General features: G+C 46.2%; 1 protein-coding gene across 7 annotated transcripts in view; it reads right to left on the reverse strand.

The window, feature by feature from the left end:
* RBFOX1 (RNA binding fox-1 homolog 1) overlaps positions 1 to 20,566 on the reverse strand; it is an 861,682-nt gene that overhangs the window by 334,496 nt on the left and 506,620 nt on the right. The window lies entirely within an intron of this gene.

Below are 20,566 nucleotides of genomic sequence, written 5' to 3' on the forward strand. Positions count from 1 at the left end.
ATGGGAAAGGGGGCTCACCCTGGTCGAATAGTTTGCTCACAGTCAGAGTCTCTGAGCCTTGGTTTCCTCATCTGGGAGACTGAGTAATGAGAGACCCTACTCATAGGGTTGTGTGGCAAAGCCCCTGGTACGATGCTGTAGGCTATCGGCCATTCTTATCCCGTCTTCCCTGTTCTCCTGACGGTCGGTATGGACACATCTCTGGCTTCAGATCGAAGGTGCAGATACATTCAAATCGTCACTCCCGTAGCAAGAAGGCACGTGGGCTGGTGGAGAGCTCCCTGACTTTAAAAGCAAGGATGTGAAACAGACAAAGCAAGTCCGCCCAGCTAATGCTGAAGGCCCAGGGATCATAGGAAATCACCTTCAAACCGAACATCCGCTTGCCACATTCCACCTCTAACTCTAAGCCGGACATAAGATATAGATTTTGCAGAAACTCGGAGAGCTTCAGACACCACAAAACATATTCAACTATTGGCTTTTTCTAAATCCAAATGTCAATTCTTCCACTTTCAGATAGCCAAGGTGTTTTTACACTACACTAATTTTAGTTGCTTGATTTAGCTGCATAATTACATTTCTAGATAACGACAGTGGACAGCATTTGGCTGAGAATTCAATTATTTAAGGCTGAATTTTGGCCATCTTGACAAGATTTCTCTGTAATTGATTCTCGTGTATCAAAGTGGCCACACTGTTACAATTCAGAAAGCTCCAGTAACAGCTGCAAGTTGACCCCTCTTACTTAACAGCCTGATACCGTTTCTAACTTTAGCTTTTGACTCTGACTTTCAACACTGTGCTTCTGAGAAGTTACCGGGGAGGACAGAGGCATCTCCACGAGACAGCTTCCCGGGATGGGAGAGCTACTCATTACTTTGGTAAGGGCTGGGTCAGATTGATTTATGTCTCTTCAGTGTTATAAAATGGAAGGACTGTTGGAGGAGGAGGCAGGAAATAATCTGGTCACTAAGGCTAGAAACGTACACATTTAGATCCTTGGTTTCCTAAACTAGAACCGAGGTAACGATATCCACTTACTCTTCACCAAGGCTGCTCCAAAGGGCAAAATTCTGGGAGTGTTTTGGAAACTTCAGTTACATAAATACAAAGGATCATCATATTTATTACTGTATCTATTGTTTTGGTTAAAGAACCTGAGGAGCTTGGAGAGAAATGAGAAATATATTACACATGGGCATATAGATACATAGCTATACCCTTTGCCGAAGGCATTTTCTTTCCTTTCCTTTCCTTTTCTTCTTTTTTCTTCCTTTCTTTCTTTCTTTCTTTCTTTCTTTCTTCTTAAGATTTTATGTATGTATTTGAGAGAGAGCAAGAGTGAGAGAGAGAGAGAGAGAGAGAAAGCACAAGCTGGGTGATGGGCAATGGAGGAAGCAGTCTCAGTGCTGAGCAAGGAGCCCGACGTGGGGCTCGATCCCAGGACCCTGAGATCATGACGTGAGCCGAAGGCAGATGCTTAACAGACTGAGCCACCCAGGCACCCCTCTGTTTTCTTTTAAAGAACCCCATGATACAGAAGTTTTTGCTGATCGTGAGTAATGAGTATCCATTTCCTCCTGTCTCTTAAGATAAGGGCTAATTGTTTTTAGACCCTTTTCATTTTGACTGCCAGGAAGCTCAAAACCAAATTAAAAGTTCAACTCTGCCCATTGTGTTGGCCTTTACTGCCTGCATATTTGTGTTCTTGTCTTCTTGTCCTCACCACCTCCCATCCTATCGATATTCACGTTGTCTCTGACTCTGGCTGTCTATTCATATATTACTGTCATGTATCGTCTGTAGTAGTTCTATTTTTAGAACGGTATGAATTGAATATATCCTTCTTCCAAGCCCATCTCAAAAACATTATGAAATAATAATACACAAAATTTAATGACAGCCATTACACAAAACCTCTCTCTCCGAACACAGCTTCTGCTTTTCCAAACAGGAAGCACCTAGTATTACCAGACAACAATTCTTTTGTTCTTTCATCCACTTCTTCTGTTAAAAGGCAGACATCGACCTTCTGCACGTCCCTCCTTACCACGGGCTAGAATGCACGGCACATGCTAAATGGTCGGCTATCCAACGTCTAGTGTTTCTTATTAAACTCATGCGGTTTTTTTGGAGGAACTTTGATATGTAGCATAAAAGAATAAAGTAGAGAATAGAGGAGCCCGTGGTAAGGAGACACAGGCAGACCTCAGAAACGCAGAATTCAAGCGAAGGGCCATGGGTCAGTATTTGTGATGGCCATCCCAGACAGGATGGCACACGTTTCTATAAATGGGCAGATCAGAGATAGCTCAGGTGTTGAGGACCTTCGTTCTCTGCTGTAACCACTCAAAACTGCTACTGATACATGAAAGCAATTACAATACAGAAAAAAAAACACTGAAATCTGAATTTCCTCTGATTTTTACCTGTCATGAGATCCTCCTTTCATTTTCTTCCCCTTCTTGAAAAAATATAAAAACCATTCTGGGCTTGAGAGTTGTAAAAATGGGTAATGGGCTAGGTTTGGCTCACCAACCATGGTTTGCTGATCCCTAATTGAGAGCATGTATTTTAATTAAAGCTCTGGAATTCAGACTTTAATACAACAGCCGATACATCCTCCTTTTTGGATGCCCTCTGCTTTCCCACATGCTTCTTGATTTTCCTGTCACTTCCTTGGTGTCCATTCTGTTGATCGTCCCTGGGTCAGGGATTTCCATCAGGAGACATTGTTTGTTTTGTTTTGTTTTGCTTTGCTTTGTCTTAGCCAGGTTTTGACAGTTCAGTCTTACCCACCTTTCTGAAAAAATAAAAACAAATAAAAAAACAAACAAAAAACCCCCACCTTCTATATTCTTCCCCCCGTCTTCCGCGACGACACTCCCTTCTCAGAGACTGCTTCTCCTTCCCGTTCCTTAAAGTGGTTCCTCTGCCGAGGTCAGACACCACATCTCCTTCCCACATCCGAGAGCAAACATGAGGATTACGTGGCTCGCCACCAGCCTTTGTGAGTGGCAGCCACCCAAAGTTTAAACGCTCACATAGGAGAAGGAAAGAGAAAAGTAACGCAAGTGTTGGCTGGAGGTTGGGAGAGGACAGCACTCGGAGAAGACCAGTGGCTGCCATATGGATTCTGTTGGTTAACAGAGCCAAATGCAGCCTCGTGGACCAAATTCAGTCTGAGGAGGAGGACGAAGGACAGAAGGAGGAGGAAGATTGATGATGACAACGATGATGGTTTGTCTGCATTGTGTAAAAGAGAGGTGATATTTTTAAATGGAAGTGTCTCGTGTAAAATTTAGGTCTATAGTAGAATCTCTTGAAAGCCTGGAAAATCTAGAAACTTTGGGCCACATTTCCTTGTACCAACCATCCCTGAAGTCTGGGAAGGACCTGCCTCCTCCATAGCTCAGGAAATTCTGGCTCTGTGAGACTGTCTCCACCATTCTTTACCTGTTTCCTGAAAAGAGGCCAAATGTCAGTTGCTACTTGTCGACCATTGAAACAGAACAAAACAGAAAGCATAAAGCAGTGTTCCTCTGACAATATTAATTGCGCTCCCTATCTTTTGGATATTGACAGGGTTTATCTGACCATATGGATCTACACAGAATATTGAACCACTCATACCTCACCATTTCCAGGCAAAGTCGGGGGAAAAGACAGTCTCCTGCTCTATTCAAGGCCTCTCATGATACTCTTCACCTTTAGTTTTCCAGATTCATCCCCTAATACACACTGTCTTTACTTCTACAAATCACTTTTTTTCCCCCTAAAAATCAGTCTAGCAAGCTGCCTTTGCCCTACACTTTTATAAATTCAAGCCTCTGCGCAATCTGGTCTGTTACGCAGAACTATTCATTCTTCCATCTTTCCTCCTTCCTTCCTCCCTCCCTGCCTCCCTCTGTCCCTTCCTTCCTTTTTTTCTTCCAATTCAAACTCGCTGGCCTCATCAAATGTTACATCTTCTGCAAAGCCTTCCTCATGACAGCAGGCAGAGTGAGCTACACTCTCACCTATGTTCTAGAACCACTGTAGCAAGGTACAAGAATGCTGTGAACTGTGACTACTCCTCTGGAAGGTAGATTGGCTCAGATGAAGAAGCCCGCCATTCCTTCTTGCTCAACCAGTGACTAGACAAAGTTTCCCAAAATGCTTCCTGGGAGAATGACGGGTTGAATGGCTGCTTCGGGAAAATGTGAGGCAGGGTGAGGAGTTGCAGGGCTCTCCTGACAACTGAGGGCTACCTGTATCTCTCTACATTTGCCATCAAGTGGCCCTGGGGACATCCTGGCAAAGTAGCAAAAGCCTGAGTCTCAAAGTTTGGAGAGACTGGGTTCTGCCCCACTTTCAAACATCTGACCTAGGATAAGATCCTCAGTCCTGAGCCCTAGTCTCCTCGAGGGTGAAGTGACCCAACATCCATGACTCCTTGCAGGCAGGCAGGCTGCTGCCACGGGACGGATGGCTGAGCACGCGTGTTCCGGCACTTGGAAGGTATTCAGAAAGGTCTGGTGTGTTTTGTTTTGCTTCGTTTTTGTTTTTGTTTCTTCCCCCTCAGTAGGTCTTTAGTGTACTTGTGTGAAACTGTTTTCTAATCATCTCTATGCCATGTCAAGTTTGCCTTCTCTGTACCCCATCAGTACTTACGCTGACAACTCTGTTAACAGGAGCCACTTCTTTCTGTTCCCTCCTATGAGGCGACGCGCCCTCCTTCAACAAGCAGGCACACGCAGGCTCCCGTGGCGGCCTCCCCACCTTCTCCAGCACTCACAACCTACCTACCCGTCTAAGCCCCAAAGACCAGTGGCGATTTGTCTCTGGACAGTAAAGACCTGGCCGCTGATCACACCCAGGTAAGATCCATTTTAGCTCTTCTACCTCAACCTTGATCATTTTGTTTTCCTGAGATGGAGGTTCTGAGAGATTGTGTCCCTTGTCCGAGTTTATACTACAAAATGTGTGCTTTGTCAGTTACCAAGAGCCAGATTTCCCCTCCACATGCCCCTAGTATCTGCCAGATCATCCAGAGTGACCACCCTAGGGCAACAGCTTGAACCAACGTTGACCAACTCCACTCACCCCCAGACATGTATTCAAACCCCATCCAGGGCAGGTGAGAAGAGCAGGGAAGGGCTTTACCTGGCATGGACCTCAAAGGTAAATTCCCTGAGATGCTACATAATGCTAATGGTCCTGATGTTGGGGACAGACAGACGAGTTCCCACCAGAGGGGACACTGAAATGTCAGGGAGGCAAGATCTTCCACAGGAGAAGCTTCCGTAAACTGTGGGCAGGATGTACTGAGCCACTGATCTGACGCTGCTTCATCTGTATCCTCCGTGCAGGACAAGTCCAACTGGGAAAGTGACATCCTGGGAAGAGAAGCTATATCCCAACCCCTCTTATGGATTGGTTTGGGTTCATATGTGTAAATGAGTCGATGCGTGGAAAGTTCTTACAAGAATGACAAGTGTCTCCTAAGCATTATGTCTCACCAAGACACTATTGTTCCCTCACTGTCTGACACTCATCGCCACCAGTGGCTCCCCTCTTGCAAAAGCACGAAATCATAGTAGTTAAGAGCTCTCACTGAGCCATACTGCCCATATGAAAAGCCTAGTTTCTACCAACAATAATAACCATAACTCATAGGTGGTCTAAGGTTTGAAAAAAATTAACATGCCGACGTGTTTAGCTGAGGGACTGACTCACAGCAGACACTCATTTAATGGGTGTTGGTAGCTGTGGCAGTGGTAGTAGCATTAGCCATGGCTGATCTGGAGGATCAAACCAGCTCAAAGCAGACCTCCCCCAAAGCAGGATTATCAAAATCCTTTCTCCCTTTAACCTCTAAGAGGTTAAGTAAAATAGTGCTCAAAAAAGCAACCTGCATTGTGCCTTGTCATGTAAGAGCTTACCTCCTTCTTCCACGATTCAAACCAGACATTAAGACACAGGGGCTAACAAGGCTGTGTCTGTGGCTTCTGCGCATAGAAGGTACAGTGTTGAAACCAAACTATGAGAATTTCAATTTCAAGTGAGGGTTTCTGGGGATGATGAAGACAGTGCCTTTGAATCTGGGACACTGGGTCACCCTATTACCTCCAAAAATGGTTATGCAGATGCACAAAGAAAATTCCAGTAGGTCTTGTAAGTGAGGAGGCTGCCGATTATCATTAGAAACGCAAACCCCCAGTGGTAGAGGCAGTACCATGCTCCTCTTAGTTCATTAAGCGCTTCTTGACCTGATTCTCCTCTGAAAGCCAGACTGACTGGCTGAATGAGCAAATCTAAGAATATCAACCCCACACATCATCTCTGCTGAGATCAACAATGCTTCAAGAACCGACCCCTGACCTGTCTTGGGATGAATGGCAACTGGGTTTGAGAATTTGTTGACCTTGCCTGAGGCAAACAAATGCTCCCTGGGGACTCTCAGAGTGGGGGATGATTATCAGCTGCTCCCCTGGATTTTGCTTTGTGCCCTCCCTGGATCTTCTGCATCTGTGCTGCAGGTCCCTGCAGGAGCCGGGCACAGAGACACTCCAAATAGCACAATCTCCAGGACTCACATCACTGGGCCTTTCTACCCAAACCCCATGCACATACTCTACTCCCTGTGAACTGGCTGAACATGAGTCCCATGTGCATGCTTCTCTCCTTAGTGACTAAGCACCTGGACTGGTATGTCCCACTGGGCTCTGCATGACAGAAGCTTCATAGGATCCTTCATTGTAAAAAGAACCCATGACCAAAGAAGCAGGAGAAATTCAGCTTGCTGTCTCTCCCTCTTGGGAATCCGTGATGCCTATGAGCATAGTAAAGCACCTCGGAAGTCCTATAAGGCAAAAGAACAGAAACCTGTTTGACCTTGTTTGATCCATAGTCCCACATTCATCTGATGACCGAGTGACCGTCTGTCCATCGATCCGTCAGCCAGCCAGCCAGCCAGTCATCCGTCCATCCGTCCATTCATCCATCCTTCCATCCACCTTGCTATGTGACATCTGACTACTGAAAATTAACTGTGTGTCCGCCGTGTGCAAAGTTCTTCACCCCTTCTCTTCTTTCCCCTCCTACTTCCTCATCATCTCCTCCTTCTTCTTCTTCATCATCATCATCACCACAGTTCTACCATCTGAACGAACAGTCAACGCTTACTTTGTGCCAGGCACTGCACCAATTTCATCACACGTGCTCACTCTGTGTATCCTCTCTACGGCCCTATGGAATAGATTGTTAGATTTCTTACATTAGAGACAAGAAAACTGAGGCACTGAGAGGTGAAGTGAATGACAAAGGAAATACGGCTGGTGAACTAGGAGCTATACCTTGAACGGGGGCTACGGAGCTCTGCATACTAATTCCCTGCTGAAGCCCTTTTCTGGCACGTGACCGCATGTAAATATTCTGAGAAATGCTGGCCAGGATGAAACTCAAGCTGAGTGGACTCCTTATCTCCTCTGCCCTCAAGACTTCACTCTATCTCATCCTCTCCAATAGCCACTGGAGGCAAAGGAAGACACAAGAAAAGCCAGTACAGACAGCTGGATGACACTTTCAGGCTTGGGGCAGGTCTGGCCTCCCCCTCCCCCAAATCTTCAGGGAATGGGGAAACACGCCCCAAGCAGAGGAGGTTCAAGACCCACGGAAGTGGGCTGGTCACTTGGGAACACCAGCAAAACGCAGGCATGGGCGGGGAGGGAGAAGAGGGTGATCCAGGAGAAGGGATGCCAAAGAGATTATCCTGCCACCTTCCTTTGCAATACTGAAGCACCATTTCAACCTCCAGGGCCGTCTTATCCTCAGCTCCTTCCCAAACTAATGCCTCTTCTGGGGAGATGTGGTGGCTCTTAACTCCTATTTTTGATGCATGGACCACCATAAGAATTTTGCCTTCATTCCAGAAAACTGCACATAACTCACAAAATTCTCCATATCATTACAGGGGATTGATGGCCCCCCTGAAATTCTTCTGGGGACCCTCAAGGAGCCTCTGGGTCTCTATCAGATGTTGACATATGTGGCCAAGATGTGCTGTGCTTTTGCTAAAGGAAAGGCATGGATGGAGCCAGCATCCCTTAAGCTGGGCTCACGGTGGTGGTTCAGATGACCGTCCTCACGTGGAATCATGCTGACGTGCTTACTGCCACCGTGACTTTGAGGATGTCTACCTGCCGCTCAGAGGACTCTCACCACAACTCGACAGGGATGAGGTTTTCAGAAAGGCAAGAAGGTTGGACCATTTGGGGAAGTGCTAAGACGTTCCATAATGTAAATCCAAGCCAGACAGTATGGAATCCAAACACACACCCTAGCTCTCCCATCCAGGAATGAGCAGTACTCCCAAGCTGGGGTCCGGCTTCTCTCTGCGGAAGGTTTCACCTCCAGCTCCAGGCCAGGAAACAGATGCTAACAACCCGATAAGCAGGTGGGCGGCCCAGCAGGGCTCCCACCAAACGAGCGTGGGGGGAGAAAGGAGGTAGGAAATACGTGCTTGCATTTTCAGAGACTCTGCAGTCCGCCCTTACAGACATGACAGAGATGGGAGGGACCCAGAGCCAAGTTGTGCCAAGTTATGCCGATGAGTGTCTGTGAGGATGAGCCAAGGGGCTGACCACTGCACATGGTTTCTTCACGACGTCATGGCCAGGCAGCTGGTGGCAACAGAGAGCCTCTGACAGGTGGGTTTCTCAACTTCCTGGATTAGCAGTGCCCTTCTGGGACACTCTGGGACATCAGAAGAGGAACTACCCCAAGTGACCTCATTTCCTTTCTGATAGATATTACAATCTATCTTTAGATATTGTTCAACAAACCAGATATCCCGTTTACTACTTGCTAGATATTTTCACAGCACTTTATGCATTAACTCATTTAATTGTCGTAGCAATCTCACAAGGAAATTCCTGTTATCATCCCCGTGTTACTGATAGGGAAACTGAGGCACAGAGAGGTTAAGTCACTTGCTCAAGATCCCATAGCTTGTGAATGGTGAATCTGGCCCCAGAGCCAGATTTATTTATTTATTTTTATATATATATATATATATATATATATATATATGTGTGTGTGTGTGTGTGTGTGTGTATAGTATTTTAAATACATAAATATTTAAATAAATCAAATAATATAAAACATATATTGCCATTGGTGAGCCCAATGGCAAGGTACTTAACTTGTCTTTGTTTCAGGTTTATGTATCTCAAACTGACTAATCTCAAATTGGCTGATCTCAAACTCGTTAATAAAAAACAAGCGTATTTTTATTATAATAGCAACGTATCCTATTGGCTAAGAACTCAGACACTGGGGCCATACCAAGCTTAGGTTCAAATTCTGAATCTGAAAATTCCTGGCTCTGCTGCCCTAGGCAAATTACTTAGCCTCTTAGAATCTCAATTCATTTACAGATTTAGAGGTAATAATATTTTCCTTACGAGGTTGTTGTGGAGAGTACTCTAAATCATGCAGCCCACGTGCTAAAAATATTCCTTGGGTCCACTTCTTTGAGCTTCACTCACGGTGGCTTTATTTTAGCACCATCATCTCTCCTTACGTGAATGCCAGGTATGTAAGTGCCTGCTCACTTCTTGCTCCTGGTTGACCCCCAACATTCCAGTTTCATTGGTCAGTAAATCCCCATATCTGCTTAAGCTGGTTTGAGTTGGGTTTCCGGCCCTCGCAACTAACTAATAGCTTCTGGACCAATTCAATAGTGACGGTAGGAACGGTAGACACACGCATTCATAAAAGGAAGTCGGAGAAGATACCTTTGGCTTATTTTTTTAAACACCTTTATGGACATTTCTAAGGGCCAAATGTTCTCATAAGCACTTCAAAGACCAACTGTTTTAATCTTTTAACAATTCTCTGATACTCGTGCTCGCAACTGCCCTGTCCTAGAAATGAGGAAGCGTAACACGGAATTTACATCATTCCTGGCTAGTTGGGTGGGAGGGCCATAGCCAAAAACATGACTGCCTGCTTCCAAATCCTATTTTCTTTCCTCTGCATACTTTGCATGATCAAGGAGGCTGATGTGCTTGCTAACTAAGGGATCCTGGAGATCTACAGGGGAGCAGGCACCTGCACTCAGGTGCTCGCATTATAAACATTGCATCCAGGCTCAAACCTCCACTAAGTGAATCCTAGGAAAAACTGCATGGGCCGTTAACACGAATTCCAAAATATCTTCCCAGAGAAATCCCACTGCTGCGGAGCTATGCCAACACAGACTGCATAATCTCCAAACTATATTCAGACCCAGAAATAAGAAACGTCAACCTGAAATCAACCGACCGTAGTCCACATCTCTTCTTTTCAAGTAATATTTGGTAGAGAAATCGGTATCCCCTTTCTACAAATGCTTATAAACTTGTCGAACTGGCTGCTTTTTAGGTACTCATTTTTCTGCACCCCCACCTATGACAGATCTGAACTCAACAAGTCAGCATTCCATAAAGATTCTACTGTGCTGGTTTGCATCTCCCCCAAGAATACTGAATACAGCGCAGTGTGGAAATTCACAGACTCCAGGGTGGCTGTTTGTTTTAGGATTACCACCCTTCCTCGGAGACTCCCAGGATGGCCTCAAAGAGGAATGCTCTTTTTAGGACCAAAATAGAACAAAGGGACAAAAGGGAACTGTAGGATTTAAAATTAGGATAAAAAAAGAAAAAGAAAAAAAACTTGGCGCTGGACTGGCCCTCCTTACCCGCTTAAACTTACCAATGATGCCCAACTTTTAGTGTGGTTTGTCCCCATATGTTCCCACACTCCCACTGGGACCTAACATTTGCAGGCGCTGTTTATCATTCTGGCTAGTGGTGTGCTCATCTGCCCACCTCACTAAGCAGCCCTTGTTGTTATTTTTATAATTACAGGGAGTCTTTTTCATGGCGCACTCTGCCAGAGTGCTGGCTTACCACACACCTGTTATACTCGGAACACATGGAGACGGGGGGGTGGGTCTGGCAGTGGAGGAAAGGGGAAGACGGCCTTCCTGCTCACTATGAAAAGCAAAATCAAGAATAAAGAAACAGACCAGAAGCCACTAGGTATCTCTCTCTCTCTCTCTCTCTCTCTTTTTTTTCCCCAAGGCTATACTCTGTGCCAGTTTATTATTTAATAAACATTCTCTGCTCCTGGGAGAATTTGTTTATTAGAACAAATGCTGTACCGTTTTCTTTCTTTCTTTCTTTCTTTCTTTCTTTCTTTCTTTCTTTCTTTCTTAAACAAATGTCAGCTTATTTAGTCCTCATAATGACCAACACTGAGTATCATCATCCCCATTTTACAGATGAGGATACTGAAACAAAGACAATAAGTACCTTGCCACTGGGCTCACAGATGGCAAGCGGCAGATTGGAACCGCTTCTAAATTCAGGTGAGACAACCATGCCGCGTTCTTTTTTTTTTTTTTTTTTTTAATGAGTAACTATAACCTCTTGCACTCCTTTTTTTTTTTAGAGATTTTATTTGTTTATTTGACAGAGAGAGATCACAAGTAGGCAGAGAGGCAGGCAGAGAGAGAGAAGGGGAAGCAGGCTCTCTGCAGAGCAGAGAGCCTGATGCGGGGCTTGATCCCAGAACCCTGAGATTAAGACCTCAGCGGAAGGCAGAGGCTTAACCCACTGAGCCACCCAGGCGCCCCACCACGCCGCATTCTAATCAACATTCCTGCCACACACAGACGTCATCCTCACCACCACCAGCACACCTCCTTCGTCACGTCCACCATCATTGCTAACACCACGGTCACAGCCACCTCAACCACCTCCACCAGCACCGTCACTGCTGCTACCAGTATGAGAGTATTTCTTGAGCTTTCTATTTGCTGGGCGCTTTGCTGGGGGCCCCACGGACTATCTCACACGGTACCCACAACAGCCCTATTTCCCGATCCCGTTATCACCCCTACTTCACCAGTGTGGAAACTAAGCCTCGGAGAAGGGAAGAAATCTGTCCCTGCAGCTGGTCAGAGGTCCACAAGATTCGTGGCGTTTTTAAGACCCAAAGCCAGTTTTGCCTGACACCTATGACAATGCATTTAACTCCTGTGCTCCCTTCTCTGGAGGAGGCCGGGGGAGGTGCTGCCCACTGGGTATTCCGTCAAACTGGCTCCCTGCTCCTCACCCACCCCCTTGGAAGTTTGTTGCTCGGATGTGACAGGCCACCCCGTGGAGCTGGGCTAGGACTTTGCACGCAGTAACTGTGCTACTGAACAACGTGCAAATTCAACTGCTGAGACTCTGAGCTCTGGCCAAGGAGCATCCGGGTGCTGCGGCCTGACATCTGCTCAAGCTGGCCTGCGATTCTCTTTGGTGAAGCCCCATGCGCCCCGGGTCAGTCCCTCCTGGGACATCACCATCCTCACCACAGCCCTCAGCTGTCCCCTCCGGGGCGCTTCATTTGTTCTCCGTTGACGAAACACCCAGCTCTGGATGAAGGGGTGTCATAAGGAGTATCAGGCCTGTTTTTTAAAACTTTCACTCCTGTCCATCTCTCCTGCCAACTCCCACACCAGGCGACCGTCATTGCGCACCTTAATTATTGCTGTGGCCTCCTACCTGGGCCCCACTTTCAATCCTGTCCCCCCTCTAGTCTGTTCTCCACAGAACAGCCAAATTGGGCTTCTTAAAGGCCAAGTTCAATCATATTTCTCCTCTGCTTAGAGCTCTTAGCATTATTTCTCCACCATTTTAATTTTTTTAATTTTTTTTTTTTTGGAGTAAAGTCCAACCCCCTCCCCCTATCAGTGCTTCTAAGTGCCTGCGGTTTCTTTCTGGTCCCCCGTGCCTCCTTCCCTTCTCCCATGGTGCTCCGGGCTCCCTGGCCTCTGCCCGGTTCCCTGGGAACACCCAGCCGTGGTACGGCCGGGCACACGCCTTCCACCTCAGCGTGCCTGCTCTCTGCCACCCAACCCCTGCCTCTGCCCACCTTCCTTACCTCAGCTTGACCATCCCTTCCTCACAGAGAGCCCTCTTTATCCTGGAATGCAACCCCCACCGTTTTCCGTGGACTCAAATTTTTTTTTTTTTTTTTAAGTGCACTTGCCACAACTTGCGGTACAAATGTGTATGGGGATTCCTTGCTTATTACCTGCCTTCCCCAGGAACTTGTAAGCTCTGTGAAGGAAGATGAAGTTGGTTCCCTTGTCTCTGTACCCTCAGTGACTAACCCAATTTCTGAGGCGGAGCAGAGGCTAAATAAATATTTGTTGAATGAATGAGCAAGTGAATTAATTATTAACCAATTACTTAAGTGAGGGGATGAGGTCTGATTGAATCATTAGGGATGTCACACGCTTTGCTATAGACGACTCGATACGGCTTGCATAAACAGACCAGGAAGTTTCCAGAAATGGTTAAAAACAGAGCATTTCCTTCCACCCATAGAATCAAATAAACTCTCAAAAGTCTGTCTTCTGTGTAAGCCTCTAGTTGTCTTATATAATATAGTAATTGCTGGCTTGGATTAAAGACATCATTATTTTGGAGAGATGCTCTTTTTTGGATATAGAACATGAAGGATCCATCCCTCGTATTAACACATCATCTCCTTGGCATGCTACATGATTAAGGAGGAAATGTGATTTTATTTTTTGAGAAATTGATATTTTTCGCAAAGCCAAGAGGAGCTATCAGAATAAAGGGATGTTTATTTGGGTGAATCACCAGCTTTGCACAAATCCCAAGTGCTAATTGCATAATGGGTCTTTACAAAATGCCATAATATGGGTTCGGCTGGTTTCTCTGTTTTCGGTTTGAAAAATAGATTGTTTAATAACCCATCAAAGCTATATGTAAACCAAGTAAACAATAGAGCAGATGTTGACTGCTGTCTTGTGCCTCGTAGACATAATTAAAGACAATGAAACACTCACAGAGTCCTTTAAGAGAGGACAAAGGCAAACACAGAAATCAGTACAATATAAATGTAAACTGCATTTGCTGGACACCTGCTTTCTTAGTCCAAAATGCTGTCTCATATTTCCTGTGATGAAAAATTTTGTAACGTTCTTTATTTACTTATGTAAATATGTCCCTCCTGCCCTCTACTTTTCAGGAAGGCAGGACTATAAAAGCTAGTCTTTTCAACTGAGTACTCACCTCTGTTTCACTGCTGCTAAGACCCTAGACAGTATCCAGAAATGCTTTTAATCTTCTCATAAGTGTAAATGTGAGTAAGAACCAGTTAGCCAAAACTTTCACATTTATAAAAGAAAACCCAAGCCCTGGTTTGGGTGTAGGTCAGCTGGGGCTCTGTTCACTAGTCATAGCGCTCCCTCTTTCATACATTTTTTAGGAATTCAAACAAATCGACATGTTTATTTCCTCAAAGCCTCACATATCTTTATTTTAAAGTCAGGCACATTTCCTAAAATCATGATTTTACCTTATAAAAAAAAAATCCTATTGGGTAGAATACTTCAAGTACCATCCCAATTTTCTAAATATTCTCTTTTTCCCTCAAACTCCTACTCAGATTTCTGCTAGGTTTCAGTTCTTAGCTCTACAGGAGGAAAAAAATATAACCACACACAAAATGTAAAGCATGGCATAATTAAGAGAACACAAGCATAATCAAAAAGGAAAAAAAACAACTAACACAGGGCTTTTCTCTGCAGATATCTTTAAAGAGGCATTGAACATTCAATATACCATTTGATTATATCATTTTTTCACTTCTAATTAGGGAGGGAAAAAAGCTGAGGTTAAAATCAGTTTTCTGTGGCTTACTAGACAGGAAGAAACTTCCCTTGATCCAGAAGCCTCAATTCTGAAAACAAATCTCCTCACTCATTTTCAAAAACAAAGCAGAATTCTTTTCCTGTGAATAACTGAGGGTTTTTTTTTGTTTTGTTTTGTTCTGTTTTTTTTTAAGCCTCAAAAATCCCATTGTTTAAAGAACACCTGAATTTCCTACTGATTTGTAGCAAATAGTGACGCTGCCTCTGGTACCTCCTGGCTCCCCTGTCTGTTGTTTTTGATGATACAGAAGGAAGGGGGATTCTAATGTGATCTTGTCTCTTTATGCTAATAAAATGGTGTCAGCCCATTTTCACTGACAACACCATAAAGCATAAACACCAAACGGGAAACAAATAGGGCCCTGATAACACTGTGAAACGGACCGATCAACCCTGAAGCATCTAAGATAGATTGCACACTTCCTTCATTCATTCTGTATAGAAAGGCAGTGAAAATGTCCCGAGGTGAATCTGATTATACACACACACACACACACACACACACACACACACACACACACACTCGCACGTGCGCACGCGCGAGCACGCACACATGCGCGTCCACGCACACATGATCTAAGCTCAGCAAGGTTGTAAAGCACTAAATTCTTGTGATTTATGGAGCAGCTTGCGCTGCATTGAGCCAAACAGCATGGCAAGCTGGGACCCCGCTCCCAGAAATTCCTTTATTAACACGACCAGGCCCCGCAAGTGAACAAAAGCAGTGGTGCGGGGTGTATAAATCATTAATACGGTGCCGGGCGGTGACTGCATTTCCTGTGTTAGTTGGAGAGCTCCTCGGCACAAGGGGGATTTGGGAATTGGAATTGGTTGCGGAGAAATGCACTCCATCATTCTCCGGGAGCGGAAGGTTCCCATCAGCCCTGCGCTCTCTCCTCTCACCTTCCCCAAGTCTGAAAGCCTCCGTGTGTGTGGCCATTGGTTCAACCATATTCCTAATGACTTCAAACTAAAATCATGCAAAGCTTCAAAGTTGAAAGACTGCCCGACGCTCTCCCCTTTGGACAAGTTTTGCCTTTAAAAGAAAAGAGCCACAAGGACGCTGTCCGGTACAGCGGTCCATCCACAGCAATGGCCCCGCAGAGGCCGGGGTAGGTGGAGGGGAGGCAGCGGCCTGCAGGGTCCCGGGAAGCCTGTGGGGCCAGCGCAGAATCACAGGCATAGGTGTCCTCTCAGGGGCCGCCGTAACTGGCTTTTGTTTCAGACCAGCTCTTCCCCCTTCAGACCTGCAACTAAAACACCAGATGATTCGCAGCAACTCCCTAGAGGCCTTTTGTGGGGGATTAAATGAAGTAATCCAAGTAAAAGTGCTTAGCAGCGCGCTTGTCACATAGCACTCCATAAAAGTTATTGATTATTTCATTATTTTAATTATTTTATCATCATCATCATCATCGGAGGGGCGGCTGGCTTCTCCCTGGCTACCTAACGTGGACTTCCACACGGCGTCTTCTATTGCTCACAGAGGAGCCTCACTTTTTGAATGGAACCGAAAGGAGACTTGAAAAGAAAGAAACGAGAAAGACTGTTCTCAGGAATCCTGAGTCACATGTCCTGAACAGAGACCCCCAGTGGAAGGTTCTGCCATTGCACCAAGGAGGAAAGAATGTCTCCGCTCAACCCTTCCTAGTTTAACTTCTTTCTCACTGCAAATGAGTAAGGGGAACAGGAGGCGTGGGGGAAGAAGGAAAAAAGAAAGAAAGAGAGCAAGAAAAAAGTGTAGTTTTATACAGAGTATTGGGATGGAAGAGCCCGTCAGAGGGGTTAAATAGAGACACAGATCCAAAGCAAAGTCACTTACTTGCAAGAGGCTTTTCATTTCTAGAAATTCTAGGAAGACAGCTTTAGAACTAGGAGTCCCACACCTTGCTCTTTTGCTTCAGCATAAACAGGACGAGTGATCAGTCGGCAGTGGGACACACGCTCCCTCTCACTGGAAAGATCCAGGGTCTGAAAACGCACGTGCCCCCGGGACAGGGCATCCTGAGCCCGGGGCGTTCATCCGGGTGCCAGAGCCCAGCACCCTGGTACCGTGGGCACCCAGAAGGACTGCAGCAGGCCACCGCCATCGTCAAGCTTATGGGGATAAACTTCAGCATGTGCCCAAGTCCCCTGCGTCACAGAATAATGACATTCTGAATGGGAATAAATGAAGCCCCTGCACTGTGATTCTGTCAGCTTTTGAAAGTAAATAACTTTGCTGCTGACAAGAGCAAGACAATTTTTATTTTCCCTCCTCCTGTCACAGAGCATTAATTGAGCTGTGCAGCCACATCACATCCGACACCCCCAGCAGGACTGACAGTTGACAGGGGGAGGAGGGAGAAGTCACCCAGAACAGGCAGGAGGGACTAGAGAACCCAAGGGAGATGCCCAGACTCTGGGTGTCTGTGCCCTTGGGAGGCCATGGGTGCACAGAGCATGTGGACTGGGGAGAAACAGAAAAGAAAAATGGATACTCGGCCTCGATAAACAGATGCTACTTTCCTCTAACACAGTCATTCATTCACTCATTCGTTTCTTTAACAAACATCTGGTGGCCTCTCTGTGTGTCCAGCCACTGTGCTAAATTTCAGAATCTGTATCATCCTTAATCCTACAGAGCACAGTAGGAAATGGCTATTCCTAGCCTCATTTTTCTGGAGAAGCAAGTAAAGACCCGAATCAAGTTGAGCAACGTGCCCTTTGCTCAATCCACGTGGATCAGCTAATTGAATAACACGGTTGGGATTAAGCCCTCAGCTCATGACTTCTATCCTGTATACACTCTAGAGACACCAATATTTAAACTATGCTTTGGGGGCAGTTGTAAAAAGGATGTAGGTTTCTCCTCTGAATTTTGCAAGACTCTTGAGATGGACAGTTGGAAATATCCAAAAACAGGAAATGTGGACCTGGCCGTTCATTCTGTTTACAGCTGCTGACCCTGTTTGCTGTTAATGAAAGACTCATCTTTCGGGGGAGAGATCTCTCAGCTCTCGGCCCTTACCCCTGCATGAGAGCAGAGCTCGCCGCATACCTGGATTCAGGCAGAGCAACAGAGCGCCCAGCTACTGAAGGGAAGAGGAGGGATCTGCTGTTGTTTTTGATAAGGGGAATCTAGTCCTCGAGGTGATTCCTGGGCAAACAACAAACGCCAAAAAAGAAAAGGCTCATTAAGACTAAATCTTCTGTGCATTTACTCATCAGTACTGGGAAATCCTACAGCTGCCAGTACTTTGTTCCAGAGCTGCAAAGTGGGGGGAAAAGTCATTACGTCCCTGGGAACACACGCTAACCTGAATGCTTTTCACTTCGGGTCCAATTCCTAATTTTGATTCTGTATGTGTTCAGACACAACATAAAGAACAGGATCAGAAACAGGCGAGGCGGCTCTCCCCTAGAGCCTGGTCAAGAGTTAGAGACCTCCATGGGGCACCTGGGTGGCTCAGTTGGTTGGGCGACTGCCTTCAGCTCAGGTCATGATCCCGGAGTCATGGGATCGAGTCCCACATCAGGCTCCCAGCTCTATGGGAAGTCTGCTTCTCCCTCTGACCTCCCCTCTCATGCTCTCTCACTCTGTCTCTCTCTCAAATAAATAAATAAATTAAATTAAATTTAAGAGTTAGAGACCTCCACACCCACTCCTCAACACCATCATCCCAAGGGCCCATGCATGAGGTCAATGTTGTTAAATATGCGCCCCCCCACCCCCCACCCCCGCTTACCTCTTACTCTGACCGCTGTTCTGCGGGGAGGGGAGCAGGTGACACAAAGCGGTTACCTAGAGTCCTGCCCTTTGCAAATGGGTCAGGGGAGGAATGAGCAAATCCAGGTAAGACGTTAAAGAGGATTCCTAGGAAATCCAATGGACCAAGCCAATGTTTCCCAAAGTGTGGTCTTATATTGATGGTTCACAAGATGGCACGTGGATGAGCACCTTCATGGCCTCTCCATGAGGACAGAAGCCTTTGCTAACCAAGAAAACCTCAAAGAGCAGCTGGCACTATAGCTCGATGAACATGGAATGAATGAATGTGTGAATGAATGTGTGAATGAGTAAATATTTCAAAGAACATCAGAAAAAAAGAATATCTCAGCTATGATTCTATGGCATTTATTTTTTTTTTTTCCATTTTCAGTTTGGCCAAATCTACTTTTAGGTTCAAAATATAAGTTAATTTTAAAAATATTCAGTGGATGATACTACTCTGTTGCTCTGTGGATGAGTGAATTGGTAAAAATTTGGAAGGAAAGGCTTAAATGCTGGAAATCTGAGAAACCCTGGACCAGGTTTATTATTTTCAGTGTAAGAAGCCCACTGTTAGAAGCACTCTGATGAGATTTTACCAACAGTCCTCTCAGTGTGCCACAAGTGAGGTCTTCTCGTGGCCTCCATCAAAACCCTCCCTCCACCCCTGACCCACAAAGGTGTTTCCACATGTTCCATGGGTTTCTCCACAACCCAGGAGCGGTTTCCTCTTATCCAGGCAGAAGGCATTCACTTCTGTCCTTTCTCCTTCCCACTCCCCTCATTTCAGTATGGCCCCAGAGGCTAACAGAAAGCCTCCGCTCTATTCACAGAGGCGGACACACCGGCACATGACCACTTGGTCCACAAACGGCCTCCCTGGGCCTCTTGGCTCATCCACCCTCTTCTGTACCTGCCCTTCCCCGTCCCTCCTCACCCGCCGAACACTCTTACCCTCAGCTCAGGACAACCATCACCTTCTTCCACAGACCCTTACTGGCCCACCCACTGGAGAAGCCCAAGAGCCAACGCCCCCCACTTACGTTGTACCCGTCCCCCTGTTTGTTTCCCGCCGAGCACTCTCCACAACCTGAAAACATCCTCTTGATTTACTTAACTTTCGCATCGTCTGTCCTCCTTTCAGTGGAATGCCTGCTCCGTGGCGGCAAGGGCCTTTCCTAACTGATTTGCTGTGATATTCTCAATGCCTGCCAAAAATGTCTTGTGTGGCCAAATGAAAGGAGGGATAAAAGGAGTGAATATGTCATCCTATAGATCTGTGGAAAGCGGTGGCAATTGCCAGCAAGTCCAAATGTACACATGCATTCATTCATTCCTCCCTTTATCTTTGCATTGAACAACTTCTATGTCTCAGGCTTACTCTAGGCCTTGTGGGTAGAGTGACAGAATGGAGACGTCTCCACCGCCATGCTGCCTCCAGTCTAACAGGTCAGAGGAAGCCTAGCAAACGTGCTTCGTTAAGTGTTCGGTGCCGAACAAATACAAGAAATGTCAATTAACAAGACCGGCATTAGAAGTGGGATCCCAAGCGATAGAAAGTAGGCATCTGCTTTTCCTCAGCCAGGACCAATGAATCAGGGCTTCAGTACGCCAGGAGGACCAGAAACAGCAGTGACACCCCTTTCCCCAAACCCTGCCAGGAGCCAGAAAGTTCCACCCACAGAAGTTCCTTCCTACCCCTGGGCCAGGCCCAGGGATCGGGTTTGGGGATCCTTGGGGGAAGTCCCTTCTCTGAGTTTCTCCCTGCCGGGGCAGCCTACAGGTTCACTGCTCATTTCTCTAGCTCGCTCACACTCAGCATGGTTGAAGGGCCAGGGCGGGGACCCTCCTGAGCTATTGTGCCTGCGAGCTGACCCTGTCTGACACGGCCGCTCTCAATGGGGCCCGTGCATCATGGAGCCAGCCACAGGCCAGCGCTCGGCCAGGCAAAGTTCTCCCGGGGAGCTCCCGGAAATAGGGAACTTTATTGATGAATGGAACTTTCTTTGCTTTTCTTAATTGAATTAAACAGCACACTGGGACACCTCTCC

This window comes from Martes martes, assembly GCF_963455335.1.
Source record: "Martes martes genome assembly, chromosome: 18".
Lineage (NCBI taxonomy): Eukaryota > Metazoa > Chordata > Mammalia > Carnivora > Mustelidae > Martes > Martes martes.